Genomic DNA, 18,870 nt, shown 5'->3' with positions numbered 1-18,870 from the left:
CTTCTCAGCGGGAAGAGTAGTATGATGGGCCTCCTACCCACCAGGTTGCTCCATGTCATTTTCATGCACCAATCGAGTGAGCACCATGATGAATGTCGACTGAAACTTACGAAGCACTAATTTCCTCTCAATGAAAGCACCAATCTGTTGACGCAATTTTTTACCAACAATAGCTTAAGAAATCAAATAGGTAGATTAGTGAAAAATTATAAACTGTAATGAAATAATAAAAACCCTCTCGAACACACACAAATTTTTCGTAGTTCAATGGTTAAAATCCACCTAGTCCATGAGACAGTATTATTGTTTTTCTCTCAGAATTTTTGCAGAGTTTTGGTAATACAAAAAGGTCGTCCCCTTCCTTCTCCACTATCCCTGGTATTTATAGGGGAATTTCCTGGACAGATTTGGGTTATCGCGTGAATAAATAAGGTATTCATTTAATACAGATTATTCCCATTTACATTGGGATATGATTTGATAACAGAATTGAATATACTCTGCTGTCTCAGATAATAAATGATAAATATGCAATACAGCCTGGCATTAATGAGCGTATAAGGAGCCTTCGGATCTCTTGAGATCCTTCAGTATGCATTATTTCCAGGTTTCCACGAGCTGAATAACTCGCCCCGAGCTCGTGTTCAAAGACTATCTGAACCCTAGCTCGTAGTAAGCTCAGAGCGCCCAAATTTGAATCTGGTCAATATTAGTCTCGAACTCAATTGTTATCCTTAGAGACAGTCTTATAATAACCTGTGTATCGTGTTGTCAGGCCCCCAAACTCAAGCTATTCACATCATTGTTAGCCAGATACTCTACTTGGCTATTTTTCCACATATTCATCTGCCAGCTGTACCCGAGCTGAGTAATTGAACTCGTGATAATTTTAGGGTACAACAATATATATTAATTATAATCAAATGTATATTATATTAATTTTTATGCACTTAATTATACTCATAAAATGTAATAAATTACATTACATAAATAAAATTATGTAAATAGTATTTAAGCATAAAATTACAAATATGGAATATATATCATGCGTTTAATCCATAAAATCATACATATAATATTTCAAAATTAATTGTACTAATTATAAATATATCATGAATTAAAACATAAAAAAACATACAAATTACTACAATAATTTACATTTATATATATATATTATAAAAATAAATGCAATGATTTCACAAATAAATAAATGGCAGAATTCATTTAATAATTAATACTTAATAAGGTAATAAATCAATTTGGTAAATTAATAAATAAATATACTAAAGCTTAAATGTAAAACATTAATTGTAATTACATACTCAAATCTATACAATTATCATTATTGCATGCTCAATAAAAATAAATCATGCAATAAATATACTAAATAAAAAATATGCACATTTTAATTAATTTCCAAATAACATATAAATTACAAAAATTATATGCAAAATTAAAAGATTCAATTTATTGCCTAATTTAATTTAGAAATCAAGAAAAATATAAATTCCAAAAACATTTAAAAAAAAACTTTAGAATGTTGTATGACCCATCAAACGACGAATCATTTTGCTTCAGCTAGGACCGAAATGACGTGTCGTTTTGGTCGTCCCTATCCTTTATTCGGGTCGAAATGAACCGGTTTCCTGCTTGTGAGTCAAACAGACTCGGTTCCAAACCCGACTTTCCATGTCGTTTTTAATGTTGATATTTATGGTTTTTACACCCAGATCAATCCGAAAAAAATGTTCTTCATGATTTCTAATCTTAGTTTTCATAAACAACTAAAAATTAATCTTTAATTCAAAAGTGATTCTCAGCCATAAACAGGTGGGTTTTGACTTTTGAACTCTGTTCTTCATGGAATTGAAAGAGTATCAATGAAAAGCTAAACTAGACACTCACAAATGAAATACTTCTATAATTTTTTTTGCAAGAAAAACAATTGAAAAACAAACTATAAGTTTTAGAAAAAATCTCAGCCATGAACATGTGATGTCAAAAGTTGATTTTTTTGAGTTTATAACAAGTTTCCCATTCTTAAAATCATTAGAAAATATTAAATGTGTTGGGAATATATGGCTTTAATCTTTTCAAATCAACAATAAATTATGATAATAATGTTGTTGATCAAGATTCAAATTCAAAGTATGAAGGCACTTCTTGATAATCAAATAAACATGTTCATGATAATAATGATAATCTTGAATATAATGAACTAAATGATTAAATGATGATAATATGAATTTAGATACATTAATTCATTAATACTAACAATGAATGACATGATAGAAGTACAAAATACAAGATTAGGGTTTGAGAGATACAACCTTTGTGAGCAACTTGAATCTTCAACTTGGGGAACTTCTAAGGCTTATACACAATATGAATATTGTTGTCCAAAATCTCTATTTCAAACCTACCCAATTGCTTGAAGCTTCAATTAAGTAGAATAAGATTTGAGATTGAACAAGCCTTGAAACTCATGTGTAACTCCCGGATACCCCAAGACCGTTACGGTGAACCGTGAATTTAACTCGCTACCCGAGTTCTTTGGTTAAAAATGTGCTTCTAGGTGTTATTAATAGGTTAAGGTGGAAAACCAATCAAAAGGAAATGATATATTTTATTTAAAACATAAAACTGTTCATGGGCCCATAAAAACATTCACAAGTTATTTACAACTCAAAATGGTCATTGCAGTTTCAAATATACAAACCCGCCGACCTAAGCGACAAAAATAGGGTAAACCCCCTAGTTCCTCTGAGAACTCTTTGGTCGTGGTGGTCAAGCGGCTGCATATGTACACAACACCACCTAAGCTCTCCACTCAAGGTTGGGTGAGCTTTTCTTTCCCTTTACCTGCACCACATAGCACCCATGAGCCAAGGCCTAGCAAGAAAACACAATATTGCATGAATATAATATCAACAATGATCATAATAATCATTCAGGACTCTCAGTCCAAAATAAAGGAGTGACAGTTGAAAAGTCACTAAGGTGGGTTCCATTCCCTTTAGCCATGTGACGATAGGGTCATCTGGGCTTTTCAAATAAGTGATCCTTTCACTAGCTTATCATGATAGGTGTTCGATGAACTAGTCACCAATATAACCTACCACATGACCATAGAGTCACAACCATGGGATTCCGCTCCCTAGCCATGTGACAACCGTCACCTAGGCCTTTGACCCTGGCTCTGAGTAACTAGTCCTAGACTAGTCAAGCACTTATAAGTTTCATCGACCTTAGGGTCGGTCCAGCATTAATGCTCATAGAGTCATCCAACGCTGATATCGATTAGATATAATCTTTAATCGACCCTATGTTCAGGACGCTTATGCTGTTTCTGACTCTTAGGTTAGTAATACGCGACCAATGCCGACCCTGACTAGTCAGTGCCACACACAAGTAAGTAGGAGTTGCTAAGCATTTAATATGCAATCAATGTCCATATTTAATAACCAACATTCCTCAACAACAGTCATGCATGTCATATACACAAGGTGCAGTTTTCTTACCTCTGATTCGAGCGAGAGTTAATATAAGAACGACCCTTGAGAACGATCAACCTTTAAGTTCCTTAGCGTTCACCTAGTCATAGCCAAATATGGGACACCATCAATAAAATGAATAACAAAGGTCCCCGAACCAAGACCTAGCCTCTGGGACATCGAATCCCACTAATCCGGGTAGTAGGAGCGATCCCAAGGCCTAAAACTGAGTTCCCATGATCAAAACACCTTATTTGCCTCAAAACCATACCTGAGCCGCAGCCCAAGAAGCTTGAGCCGCAGCCCCCAGCCACACCAGGAGAAAAGGCCGCAACGCCACTACTCAGTGCCGCAGCGCCCAGCACGGCCAAACTCCACCACCTGCTTCTTCGAGCTTAGGCCGCGGCCCCCACCCAGGAACTAACCATAACTCTGATTTTCTTCATTTAAAACCTTCCAAAAACATACCTAAACACTTCCAAATCAAAAAATCAAAGTTCCCAAACATCCCAATGATCCAAAATTATCAAATCCCGAGGCTCAAACGAACCAAAAACTCAACGATTCACAAAATCCAATTCAAAGCTTAGAAACTCTAAAAACTGAAAACTTAAAGCTTAAATTACCTTTGATTGGGTTGTTTCTCGTTAAATCCTTCGGTCAAGAAGCTTCTAATCTTTCCTAGGATCGCTATGCCTCAATCCTCGCTTGATTCCGACTCCTAGAACTCAAGATTTCTTCGAAATTGCCACTAACGTCACAAAGGTTAACGGGAGAGAGAAAAAGGTGTTTTATACGTACAGTTTTATCTGACAAACTACTTCAGGCTTAAGTAACCTCAAATAAAACCTAATGCTCGGGGTCACAAAAACACCCCCGGGGACATAATAGTCAAAACTCCAAGAATTTACTCCTGGTCTCAATAACTCCCAATTTATCATCAAATAAACATTTTCATTATCCAATATCCCAATAAATTACCCCGTTATGACAAAATCGCTATTTTGCAAAATAAGACTATCTCATGCTGAATAGCTCGAATATATCCCCATAATAATGGGATCTCATTTATAAATCACGATACGCACCAAAATACACAAATATGCCCTCAACGGGCCAGATTACCAAAACACCCTAACAATCAAATGTGGACCCACATGCATGCATTTAACATCATATTATAATATAATTCACATAAACATGTATATAATCATTTAATGGCATAATTAAACAATTATGGACCTCCCAGCCTACTAATCCAGCCATTAAACCACATTAGGGATTTCAGGGCAATACAACTATCCCCTCCTTACATAAATTTTGTCATCGAAATTTACCTAAAAAGCTCGGGATACTGACTCTGCATATCCGACTCCAGCTCCCTAGTCCCTTCCTCGACCTTGCTGTTCCTCCACAATACCTTAACCAAAGGTATCGTCTTATTCCTGAGGACCTTATCCTTTCTGTCAAGTATCTGGACTGGCTGCTCCTCAAAGGAAGATCTGCCTCAAGCTCCAGATCTTCATAACTCAAAAAATTATTCACATCAGATACATACCTCCGAAGAGCTGAAACATGAAACACATTATGCACAGCTGACAACGTCGGTGGCAAGACCAACCTATAAGCCACCTAATCAATCCTCTCCAGGATCTCAAATGGACCTACAAACCTAGGGCTCAGCTTGCCCTTCTTCCCAAACCTTCTCACCCGTTTCCATGGTGAGACTCTAAGGAAAACATAGCCTCCCACTTGGAACTCCATGTTCCTGTACTTGGGATCTGCATAGCTCTTCTGTCTACTCTGAGAAGCGAGCATCCGAGCTCTAATCTTCTCAATGGCCTCACTGGTCCTCTGAACTGCCCCAGGACCTAAGTATCTCCTTTCACCTGTCTCATCCCAATGAATGGGAGATCTACACTTTCTACCATACAACATCTCATAAGGTGCAACTCTAATGGTAGACTGATAACTCTTGCTGTAGGAAAATTCTATCAAAGGTAGATACTTACTCCAAGACCCACCAAAGTCCAGCACACATGCTCGCAGCATGTCTGCTAATATCTGGATCGTCCTCTCAGATTGCCCATCTGTCTGAGGATGATAAGCAATACTAAACTTCAACTGTGTACCCATGGCCTTCTGTAAACTCCCCCAGAACTTGGAAGTAAAAGTGAGGTCCCGATCTGACACGATCGACCTCGGTGCTCCATGGAGGCGCACGATCTCTCTCACATAGAGATCTGCATACTAATCAACTATATAAGTAGTCCTCACTGGCAAGAAGTGAGCTGACTTGGTATAGCGATCCACTATAACCCAAATAGAATCATGCTGACCAACAGTTCTGGGTAAGCCCACCACGAAATCCATCGTGATGTCCTCCCACTTCCACTCTGGGATATCCAGAGGCTGCAATAACCCTGCCGACCTCTGATGCTCAGCCTTGACCTGTTGACATGTCAAGCACTTAACCACATATTCCACTACATCCCTCTTCATCCCCGACCACCAATACAACGATCTCACATCCTGATACATCTTCGTGGTGCCTGGATGCAAAGAGTAAGGTGTAGTATGAGATTCATCCATAATCTCTCGCCTCAAAGCATTGTCTAACGGAACACATATCTGCCCCTTGTATCTCAACAAGCCTAACTTAGAAACTGTATAATCTCTGGATGCTCCAGCCAAAACATCCTCTCTGATTTTGATCAGCTATGGATCACTCAACTGACCCTCATTGATTCTCTCCAACAATGTAGACTGTAGCGTAATATTAGCCAACTAGCACACTAGCAACTCTATACCAGCTCTAGTCATATCATCTGCTAACTCTCTGGCTATCATCCTTGCACCATAAACCTGCCCCGGACCTTTCCGGCTTAAAGCATCAGCTACCACGTTGGCTTTTCCTGGATGATACAAAATCTCGCAATCATAATCTTTTACTAACTTCAGCCAACGCCTTTGTCTCATATTCAAGTCTTTCTGGGTGAAGAAGTATTTTAGGCTCTTGTGGTCTGTATAAATCTCACACTTCTATCCATAAAGATAATGCCTCCATATCTTTCAAGCAAAGACCACAACCGCCAACTCCAAATCATGAGTAGGATATCTCTTTTCATACTCCTTCAACTGACGAGAGGCATACGCAATTACCTTCTCTGACTGCATCAGAACACAGCCCAAACCCTGAAGAGAAGCATCGAAATAAACCACAAACTTCTCCTGATCTGTTGGAAGACTAAGAATCAGAGTTGTAATCAATCTCTGCTTCAGTTCCTGGAAGCTGTTCTCACATTTATCTGACCACACAAATTTCTGACTCTTGCATGTCAGCTCAGTCAATGTTGTAGCAATCTTTGAGAACCCTTCCATGAAATGCCTATAATAACCTGTCAACCCAAGGAAACTTCTAACTTTAGAAGCATTCTTTGGCCTTGGCCAATCTCTGACCGCCTCAATCTTTGCTGGATCTACCTTAATCCCCTCCTTATTGACAATGTGCCCAAGAAAGGATACCTGAGATAAGCAGAACTCACATATCTTGAACTTTGCAAACAATCTATGTTCCCTCAGTCTCTGTAGAACCAACCTCAGATGTTGTTCATGGTCTGACTCAGACTGAGAATATACCAGGATATCATCGATGAAGATGATCACAAATTGATCCAGATAATCCTTAAACACTATGTTCATCAGATCCATAAAAGCAGTAGGGACATTAGTCAATCCAAAAGACATGACTAAGAACTCATAATGCCCATACCTGGTATGAAAAGCAGTCTTCGGTATATTTCCCTCCTTGGCCCTCAACTGATGATAACCAGAACGAAGGTCGATCTTTTAGAATACTATCTTACCTTGCAACTGATCAAACAAATCATCTATCCTTGGCAAAGGATACTTGTTCTTGATTGTTAACTTATTCAGTTCTCTATAATCAATGCACATCCTCAGAGAACCATCCTTCTTTTTCACAAACAAAACTGGCGCACCCCAAGGTGAGAAACTAGGTCTGATAAAACCCAAATCCAACAGTTCTTGCAACTGTACCTTCAATTCTTTCAACTCAACTGGGGCCATTCTGTAAGGTGCTCTAGACACTGGTTCTGTCCTTGGTGCCAGTTCTATCATGAACTTTATCTCTCTGTGCAGTGGAAACCCTGGAAAATCTTCTGGAAACACATCCAGGAATTCACAAACAAGTCTGGTATCTTCTGGTCTCACTGGCATGACCTAAGTGGTATCAACCACACTGGCCAAGAATCCAATGCAACCTTCTTGCAATAGATCCCTAGCCCTCAAAATAGAAATCATAGGTATGCGAGGTCCATGCACAATACCAACAAACACAAAAGGATCCTCACCTTCAGGCTCAAAGGTGACCATTTTCCTTTTGCAATCAATGGTTGCCCCATACTTTACAAACCAATCCATACCCAGTATCTTATCGAAGTCAGTCATAACCAACTCTATCAAATCCATTGATAACTCTCTGCCTTCCACTATCATTGGCAAAGATCTGACCCATCTCCTGGATACCACTAACTCTCCAGTGGGTAACAAAGTTCCAAACCCCACAGCATAAAAATCACAAGGTCTACACAGTCTATCAATAATACTACTAGCAACAAAAGAATGTGTAGCACCAGAATCAATCAAAACATTATAAGGGGTTCCAGCACTAAGAATCTGACATGTAACAACTGAGGGAGAAGCCTCAGCTTCTGCTTGTGTCAATGCGAACACTCGAGCTGGGGGCGAGCTGTCCGCTTTTCTGGGTTCTTCCTTTCTTGCCTTAGGGCAATCCTTCTTAAAATGACCTACTGCTCCACACAAGTCGCAAGCCTTATCCCTACACTCTCCCAAATGACGCCTCTTGCATCTAGGGCATTCAGGATAAAACTTCCAGCCCTCATTACCACCTGGACGACCCATTGAAACACCATGGGGTCACCTATCAGGAACCTAGAACTGGGAAGGTGTTAGGAATCTTCCTCTTCTGATCACTGAGGCCTCCACCCCTACTTGAACCCACAAATGGAGGACCTGTCCTCCTGAACTCCTTTCTTGCTGCACTGTCTCGCCAGATCTTGTTCTCTGTACTCTCAGTTGTGAGTGCCTTCTCAACCACCTGCGCATAGGTAGTAACTCCAGCCACAGTGGTAATACGAACATCACGAGCTAATCTGGGTTGTAGCCTCTGAAGAAATCTCTCCCTCCTGTTCCCATCAGTGGGCACCAGCTCGATGGAAAACTTTGCCAAACGATCAAACTTCAGGGCATACTCATGTACTGACAAACTTCCCTGAAGCAATCTGATGAACTCCTCAGCCTTTGCCGCCCTGATAGCATCATTATAATATTTCTCGTTGAACAGAGTCTGAAACTATTCCCAACTCAGGGCATTAACATTTCTGGTCTGAGTAATAACCTCCCACCAAATTCGGGCATCCTCTCGAAACATATAAGTGGCACAGGCCACCCTCTCATTACTAGTCACACTCATGAAGTCCAGGATGGTGGTAATCATACTCATCCATTGCTCTGCCTTAGCAGGATCTGCACTGCCTTCAAAAACTAGAGGTTGTTGCTTCCTGAACCTTTCATAGAGAGGCTCCCATTTATTACCAACCTCAGGCAGTTGCTCAGCTACTGGCACCAACACAGGAGGTTCCTCTGATACACTGGCCACAACAGGTACTTGCTGCTGTCTCAGGAGACGAAGTTCCTCTCCCTGTCTAAACATTGTAGCCTGCAGATCGCTAATTAATTGCTGCCAGTTTGTAGGAGCTGGCTGTGGAATCTGTCCTTGGTCATTCTCTTGACCCTGATTATTATTATTCTAGCCTTGATCACTCTGGCCAGTTGACATATCTGTCTGCCCTGGATTCATTCTTACTAGCTTATACCTTGCTGAAACAATAGTCAATACGGCCAGTCAGGTAGTGATAACTAAACCTCTTGCCGCCTTACGACTTAAGAACAAGCAGATAATTATCATATTCCACAGTCATACAATTATACAAATAGATACATGATTATAGCATTTATCACTTAGCATGTACCACATAACAATTCACAATGAACAATACTAATAAGTATGTTCCAGGAATTTCAGTACTATTTAGCACACGATTGCTGAAGATGCAATATTCAGGGCACAGGTTTAACATGGTGTCTCATGTATACAGGTAAAGCATATATACTATATTTAAGCAGTTATACATATAACTACATAAATAGTTACAAAACCATGAGTCGAGCTTGACTTCAGTGATGAGTGTACATACCCAGCCAGTCTACAGGAACCCTAACCTTGGCACACTCTGATACCAAGTTGCAATGCCCTGGATACCCCAAGACCATTACGGTGAACCATGAATTTAACTCGCTACCCAAGTTCTTTGGTTAAAAACGTGCTTCTAGGTGTTATTAATAGGTTAAGGTGGAAAACCAATCAAAAGGAAATGATATATTTTATTTAAAACATAAAACTATTCATGGGCCCATAAAAACGTTCACAAGTTATTTACAACTCAAAATGATCATTACAGTTTCAAATATACTAACCCGCCGACCTAAGCGGAAAAAATAGGGTAAACCCCCTAGTTCCTCTGAGAACTCCTTGGCCGTGGTGGTCAAGCGGCCGCATATGTACACAACACCACCTAAGCTCTCCACTCAAGGCTGGATGAGCTTTTCTTTCCCTTTACCAGCACCACATAGCACCCATGAGCCAAGGCCCAGAAAGAAAACACAATATTGCATGGATATAATATCAACAATGATCATCATAATCATTCAGGACTCTCAGTCCAAAATAAAGGAGTGACAGTTGAAAAGTCACTAAGGTGGGCTCCATTCCCTTTAGCCATGTGATGATAGGGTCACCTAGGCTTTTCAAATAAGTGATCCTTTCACTAGCTTATCAAGATAGGTGTTCGATGAACTAGTCACCAATATAACCTACCACATGACCATAGATTCACAACCATGGGATTCCGCTCCCTAGCCACGTGACAACCGTCACCTAGGCCTTTGATATTAGCTCTGAGTAACTAGTCCTAGACTAGTCAAGCACTTATAAGTTTCATCGACCTTAGGTTCGGTCCAGCATTAATGCTCATAGAGTCATCCAACGCTGATATCGATTAGATCTAATCTTTAATCAGCCCTACGTTCAGGATGCTTATGCTGTTTCTGACTCTTAGGTCAGTAATACGCGACCAATGTCGACCCTGACTAGTCAGTGCCATACACAAGTAAGTAGGAGTTGCTAAGCATTTAATATGCAATCAATTTCCACATTTAATAACCAACATGCCTCAACAACAGTCATGCATGTCATATACACAGGGTGCAGTTTTCTTACCTCTGATTCGAGCGAGAGTTAATATTAGAACGACCCTTGAGAACGATCAACCTTTAAGTTCCTTAGCAGTTACCTAGTCATAACCAAATATGGGACACAATCAATAAAATGAATAACAAAGGTCCCTAAACCAAGACCTAGCCTCCGAGACATCGAATCCCACTAATTCGGGTAGTAGGAGCGATCCCGAGGCCTAAAACTGAGTTCCCAAGATCAAAACACCCGATTGGCCTCAAAACCCTACCTGAGCCGCGACCCTAGAAGCTTAAGCTACGGCCCCCAGCCACACCAGGAGCAAGGGCCGCGGCGCCCAAGAACAGGGTCGCGGCCCCCACTTAGGAACCAGCCATAACACCGATTTTCTTCTTTTAAAACCTTCCAAAAACATACCTAAACACTTCCAAATCAAAAAATCAAAGCTTCCAAACATCCCAATGATCCAAAATCATCAAATCCCAATGCTCAAACGAACCAAAAACTCTACGATTCACAAAATCCAATTCAAAGCTTAGAAACTCTAAAATCTCAAAACTTAAAGCTTAGATTACCTTTGATTGGGTTGTTTTTTGTTAAATCCTTCAGTCAAGAAGCTTCTAATCTTTCCCATGATCACTATGCCTCGATCCTCGCTTGATTCCGACTCCTAGAACTCAAGATTTCTTCGAAATTTCCACGAACGTCGCAAAGGTTAACGGGAGAGAGAAAATGGTGTTTTAAACGTACGATTCTATCTGACAAACTACTTTAGGCTTAAGTAACCTCAAATAAAACCTAATGCTCGGGGTCCCAAAAACACCCCCGGGGACATAATAGTCAAAACTCCCAGAATTTCCTCCTGATCTCAATTACTCTCAATTTATCATCAAATAAACATTCTCCTTATCCAATATCCCAATAAAGGACCCCCATTATGACAAAACCGCTAATTTGCAAAATAAGACCGTCTCATGCCGAATAGCTTGAATATATCCCCATAATAATGGGATCTCATGCATAAATCACAATACGCACCAAAATACACAAATATGCCCTGAATGGGTCAGATTACCAAAACATCCTAACAATCAAATGTGGACCCACATGCATGCATTTAACATCATATTATAATATAATTCACATAGACATGCATATAATCATTTAATGGCATAATTAAACAATTATGGCCCTCCCGGCCTACTAATCCAGCCATTAAACCGCATTAGGGATTTCAGGGCATTACAACTATTATATTTAACCAATCTCAACAAAATGTAATTTGAAGAATTTCTAATGAATACTGAAAAACAAATTTTAAGGCAATATGTAAACTTCACAATCACTCATGAACATGTATATCAAATGGTTTTCCCAAAAAAAAAATCGTCATTGAGTTTCATATGGTTTTTCATGCACTAAACAATTAGAAAATTAAACTAAATTATTTCTAATGTTATTAATATGAAAAAACCAATAAACTCAAAATTTTGAATATACAATATGAATTATATATATAATCATACACCAATAATATATGTGTAAAAATTCATGGAAAAATATATATCGAGGCAGAAGTAAGCATGACTCTTCATATCAAATGTAAGATAATTAATTTAGATGCATAACAATCCTACTATGCAGAATAGACTGAAAAGGATTGTCACAATAATAAAGATGATCGTTAGAGTATACCTCTAGCCATTGATTTTGATGATGTCGATCTAACAACTTTAGATTTGCAAAAAGAAAAGAAAAGAGTATTAGTAAGTGTAAAGACTTCCAAGCTCTCACTAGCTCTTTGGATGGAGTATGAGAATGAACATTGAGCTTGGGGACCAAAACCCTATATTTATATAGGTGAGACCTTCCATCAAGATCTCTGCCACAATTGATGTCGAAATATATGACAATCAATAGGATATGAAATATTGGGTAACTCAATATTGAGTAACTACCTTAAATGTTGACCATATTAAAAATATCTGTCAATTAATCCAAATATTGACTTTAATCATAACTTATTAGAATTATGGTTTTTGGTAACTCTAATTAATTTAATAAAATATTCTGACAAAAAGAATAATGTTGACTTAAAAGTCTATTGAAAGTAAATAAAGTTTCTTTGTCTTTTATATATATAAAGAGTTCTCGTAGTGAATAGTTAATTAAGAATACAAGTGAGACCCGTGTGAGATTCGCGCATGCAAACACATTTAGTGTTACATTTTTAAGTAATTTTTACTAATAAAATGTTTTGATCTCTAACATGTCTCATCTATTATAAAAGGAAAAAAATCATCTGTTTCATTATTATTTTTATTATAATCAGTAATTTAAAAAAATATTTATATATTAATATAAGTAGAATAATATGCCACAAAGAGTAATGATATGTACACCAAAAATATGTATTGACATTATACATAGTGGTGTGACAGTTGAAAAGATTTGTATATCCTGGTAAAAAGAAGGAAAGAGAGAAGGAAGAAAAGGGTCAAAAATATTGAAACCGAGAGTTGTATTGAATATTTCTTTATTGTTTCTCAAACTCAATGAGTACAAAAGAATGACTTATATATGTACAACTAATAAAAGAATAAAACCTAGCTACGTGACACTTATACAATAGTCAAAGAATGAACACAATTAACATAAATATTAATACTGAACTAATAGGAAAATACATTCTAATTACTCAGTCTTGCATCCCACCTCAAACACACAGGACGAGTGGGTAAGCACTGTGAGTTTGCTGCATTGTTGTTGAAACCGGCTGGGAGGTAGGGCTTAGTGAGATAATTAGCCAATTGATCTTCAGATGGAGTAAATCGAACCTGAAGAGTTTGCTAGCCACCATTCACAAACGAAGTGAAAGTCAATTTCCACTTGCTTAGTACAAGCATGAAAAACTAGATTAGCAGAAAGATAGGTAACACTCAAGTTAAAATAATTTTAGGAGCTAAAGGCTTGATATGAAGTTCAAAGAATAAACTCTCAAGCTAAAGAATTTCAAAAGCATCATTATCTAAGGCACGATATTTGGACTCTGTACTTGAACGTGAAACAACCTTCTGTTTGGAGGAAGACCAAGAAACTAGATTGCTCCCTAAAAAAAATACAATATGCATTCATGCTCCCGCGATCATTTGGGCATGAAGCCCAATACACATTAGTGTAACAGCTAAGATTATATTTAGGAGAGGCTTGAAGATGGATACCAAAGTGGGAAGTATCTTTTGATACCTTAAAATATATTTGACTACCTGCCAATATACCTTTGTTGGTGAATGCATAAATTGGCACAATTTATTCACTGCAAAAGCAATGTCAGACCGAATAAGTGTACAATATTGAAGGGCACCAACAACACTTTGATAAGTAGTGGCGTCAGGTAACAAAGCATGATCATGAACAGAAGAAGAGACCCCGAAGCCTTAGGGTTTTGATATGGTTTGGAGTGAAGCATATCAACACGAGTGACCAAACATGTGATATATTTAGTTTTGGCTCAAGTGTAAACCAAAGGTAGTAGAATAGACTTGGATCCCCAAAAAATAATGCAAGCAACTAAGATCTTTAATAGCAAAGGTGGAACTTAGGAATTGAATTAAAGTGGTGATGGTAGAGGAGTCATTCTCAGCAACAATAATGTTGTCCACATAAACAAGAAGCGCAATAAAAGTAGTGGATGTTTAAAGAACAAACATGGAAGCATCGACCTTGGAATTAGTAAAATCCTGCTATAATAAAACAATGCTCAATTTGGTGTACCAGGCATGTGAGGACTACTTAAGTCCATTAAGTGCTTTCTCCAATTTACAAGCAAAGTCAGGATGATGGCAATCAACATATCCCTCATGTTTTTTCATAAAAACATCTTCGGATAAGTCCCTATGAAGAGAAGCATTTTGAACATCAAGTTGTTTTAAAGGCCACCGCTGAGACAAAGATAGAGTAAGTACCACACAGATAGTAGTGGGCTTCGCCATCGGACTAAAGGACTCAAAGTAATCAATGCAAGTTCTTTGATGAAATTATTTATCCACAAGGCACACTTTATAGTGATCAATGGTACCATCAGCCTTAAGTGTTAGCTTAGACACCTATTTACATCCAATAACTTTGCCATGAGATGAGGCTGGTACAAGATTTCAAGTTTTGTTAAGCTCCAAAGCATTGAATTCGGTGTCCATGGTAGCAATAATGAGGATTTTTAACAACCTACTTATAAGTATTAGGCTCAACTTGATCACTACCTGAAAAAGAACTCCAAAACAATTTAGGTTTATATATACCAACCTTCTAATGAGTCACCATAGGGTGATCATTAACAATTTATGGAATGGCATTCTCACAATTATTATGCAAATCTACAAGCGAAGGGAAATGAAGAAGGGAGGACACTGAAGAAGAGGCTAAGGGAATAGCAGTATGCATTAAAGAAATAGAAGAATCTAAGGAAGAAGATAGAAGTTTAAGAGATGATGGAGAGGAAACTAGCATCAATTGAGAATGAGTTGATGGGGATGACAAAGATGGAGTTAAGAGAGAGGTAGAGGAACAAGGAGCACGCGAAGAAGGTAAAGAAGAAAATGAAACAGGGAGCAAAGAATGAAAAATTGGAACAATAGGGGGAGAAAATGATGGAGAAGAAATCGAAGAATAAGAAGAGGTAGAAAGTAAGGGAAACTGAAACTCATCAAAAATGACGTGATGGGAAACAAAAATAAAACCCAAAGAATTATCAAGACACAAGTATCCTTTGTGTTGGGAGCTATACCAAAAAAAAAATAGTCACGAGATCTGAATTGTAACTTGTGTTTATTGTAAGCACGTAAGCATGGGAAGCAAGCACAACCAAAGGTGCGTAAAAACTCATAAGAGGGTTGTTTAGAGTAGAGAAGAAAGAATGGAGAGTGATTATGAAGAATACCAATACGAGATGGAAAGAGTTTAATGAGGTACATAGTTGTATGAAAAGCATGTAGCCAAAAGGATTGAGGAACACCAGAATGGGCAAGAAGGGTGAGACCAACTTCGACAACATGACAGTTTTTCTGTTCAACATGCCCATTTTGCTTGGGTGTATGTATAGTCCAAGAACTTTACTTAGCTAAGTTAAATAGTAGTATAATAGTAATAATAGTATTATCTTTATGACTGTGGATTTTGGTTCAGACTGGGATTTATTTGGACACTCATAGTAGTACTTGTAGATTTTCTAAGTTTAACCTATAGTTTAGGAATATTAATTTTAACCTAAGGTTTGATTAACATGACTGATATTGAGGATAATATTTAATATACTATAAGGTTTAGATAAGAACCAATTAGATAATAGCACATGTTATGTATGGGTTTATTTATGATTAAGTATTTTGAGGATTAAATTTATTAAGGTAAAAGATTTGAATACCCTAAGGTCAGTCAGCAGCTTTGAAAACGTTAGAGGGCTTAGTCAAGGTTGTTTACTCAATTTAAATTAAGCTAAAAATATGTAATTTCGTGTTTAAATAATCAGCGTATGCCGATATATCGCAGCTATATGGGGCGATATATCGCAGCACGAAGATACGAAAAACACGAAACGTTGCACGATTGCCTCGGGCATACTGGCCCAGGCGATATATCGCCTACAGGGGGCGATATATCACCCCTCTCAGCATATTTTGAAAGTTTTCAAAAACGTTCTCCATTCAAACCTTCAACCTCTTGATGAATCCAGCATCTGTTTGAACGAGTCTTCAGCCTCTGCTGAACGATAATTCAAATTATTTTCACTTAAAAGCCATTATTTTTATTCAAGTTAAATGAAGATCTTTTCATTCCTAAACTCTATAAATAGGACCTAGTACCCAGCCATTTATTCATCTATTACTCTAAGTTCAGAGGCTGTAAGTTGCTAGGTGAGTGTGAGAGTGTAAACACTTGGGTTGGCAATTATAAGCTTGGCCATTATAAGCTTATCAAACACTTGGGGAAGTAAGGTTTATTCACATTTCGGTTCAAGGTTTACATTGGTCATATAAGTCTTCAAGGTATTTCCAAACTCTAGTCCATTTCTGTATTATGTTCTTTAAAAATTCTCATAGTCTTCTACTCATTCTAACCTTATTCTTATTCTTGGTTAGGAAATCCAAGTTCTTAAGCACAAGGTTTTTGGTAAGTATATTTTGATAGCATAGTCCCTTTTTCACTTTCATCCCTTTTCTTCAATATACTCACCATATTATAAATGGTTTTTAGGAGTGTTCCAAGGTCCCAAATCAGTTCTCATATCCCGGTTATTTTGGTAAGGAAAATAGGATAGGATTTATGTGTTATATGCTCTTATATGTTATCTTATGATTTTATGTTATGTAATATGTTATGTTAAGTATGATTGTAGACTTGGGCATATGACCTGTATGACTAACAAGCCCCAAATAGATTATGGGCATATGACTTGCTTAGCTAGCAAGACCCCACTAATCTAATGGGCATATGACTTGCTTAGTTTATGGGACCCCAAGTAATAATGGCCATTATAGTATGTATGTGACATAAGTGTTATAGTATGTTTTATGTTGCATTATGAATTTTTATGTATATGGCTATATGTTAGATTTTCCTTGCTGGGCATTAGGCTCATTCCTTTTATGTTTATATGTGCAGGAAAATAGCTATAGTGGCGGGAAAGGTTCATGGATGCTTGGGGAATGTGTATCGGTGATGAATGGATTCAAGGAGTCGAGAGTTTCGATTTCGAGGATGTAGTCTTTATTTATGGTTTATGTGTATTTTCCGCACCTATTTATGTAATCTCTTTTCATTTCAATTAAGTTATGTTTTCTTTTTAAAACAATGGGATCCCATATCCTGCTTTGAGTTTATGTAAGTTTAACAATTTGTTTTTACAAGTCTTTAATAAAGTATGATCTTTTTCACTTGTAAGTTTTATTAAAGATTAGGGTCTATGTATAGTTTTCGTTAATGGTCCAAAGTTTAGAGCAGTTGGTTCATTACAGTGTAGAAGGAAAAGACACATGGTGTAGAATCCCATAAGATGAGAAAAAAGAAGAAAGAGCCTAAAATTCACCCCCCCCCCCCCCCTCAAATCGGATTGGACAACTTTGATTGTGCCATTAAATTGAGTGTGAACCATTGCTTTAAACTTAAGAAACATAGCAAAAAATTCATCCTTAGTTTTTAAATGATACAACCATGTAAAGCGACAAAAATCATTAATAAACAAGAGAAAATAACGAACACCAGTTTTTGATTGCATAGAGGAAGGACCTCAAATATTTGTGTGTACAAGATCAAAAGGGTGAAAATTATGTGAAGATGATATAAAAACAAGTTTATGGCTCTTGGCCATTTGACAAGGCTTACAAACATAAAAACTAGACAAGTTGTTCGGATGAACATTACATAAAGAGAAAGCAGACTTCATGCTAGCAAGTGAGGAATGACCAAGGCATTGATGCCAGACATGAACATCTTGAGAATGAGCAAGAAAATGCTTGGGAAACGAGGAAGATGAATTGGGTGAAGAAGTTGGAGAATTGAATTTGCAAAGGCCATGTTCAAGACGACTCGTGAGGAGAATGTGTTTGGAGACCTGATCCTTGAAAAATAAATGAGAGGGATATAATTCAACAAAGCGTGATTATCTTGATATATTTTAGAGACACTAATAAGGTTGTTAGTAATAAAGGGAGTATGATAAATATGAAGCAATTTAAGTGAACAAGAAGAATGAAGAGATTGTAGAGGTGCATAACAAATATGAGAAATAGGTAAGGACTTACCCTCACCAACCATGACCTAATCTAATCCAAAGTATCAAAGGTAGGTGTAAAGTGGTATGTCACCCCTGAATCTAAATACCAAGAAGCATCAGGGGAATGAGTAGTAGTCACTAAGTGAGCCTTAATCAAAGAACCAGATGCAACAAGAGAGGGCTCGAATGGAGACAATTGAGAGGTGTTGAAATTTTTGGAAGGTAGAGGGTGATAATTGAGGTTGGTGTGATGA

The sequence above is a fragment of the Humulus lupulus genome, chromosome 4 (genome assembly GCF_963169125.1).
Source record: "Humulus lupulus chromosome 4, drHumLupu1.1, whole genome shotgun sequence".
NCBI lineage: Eukaryota > Viridiplantae > Streptophyta > Magnoliopsida > Rosales > Cannabaceae > Humulus > Humulus lupulus.
This window is presented reverse-complemented; position numbering follows the sequence as displayed.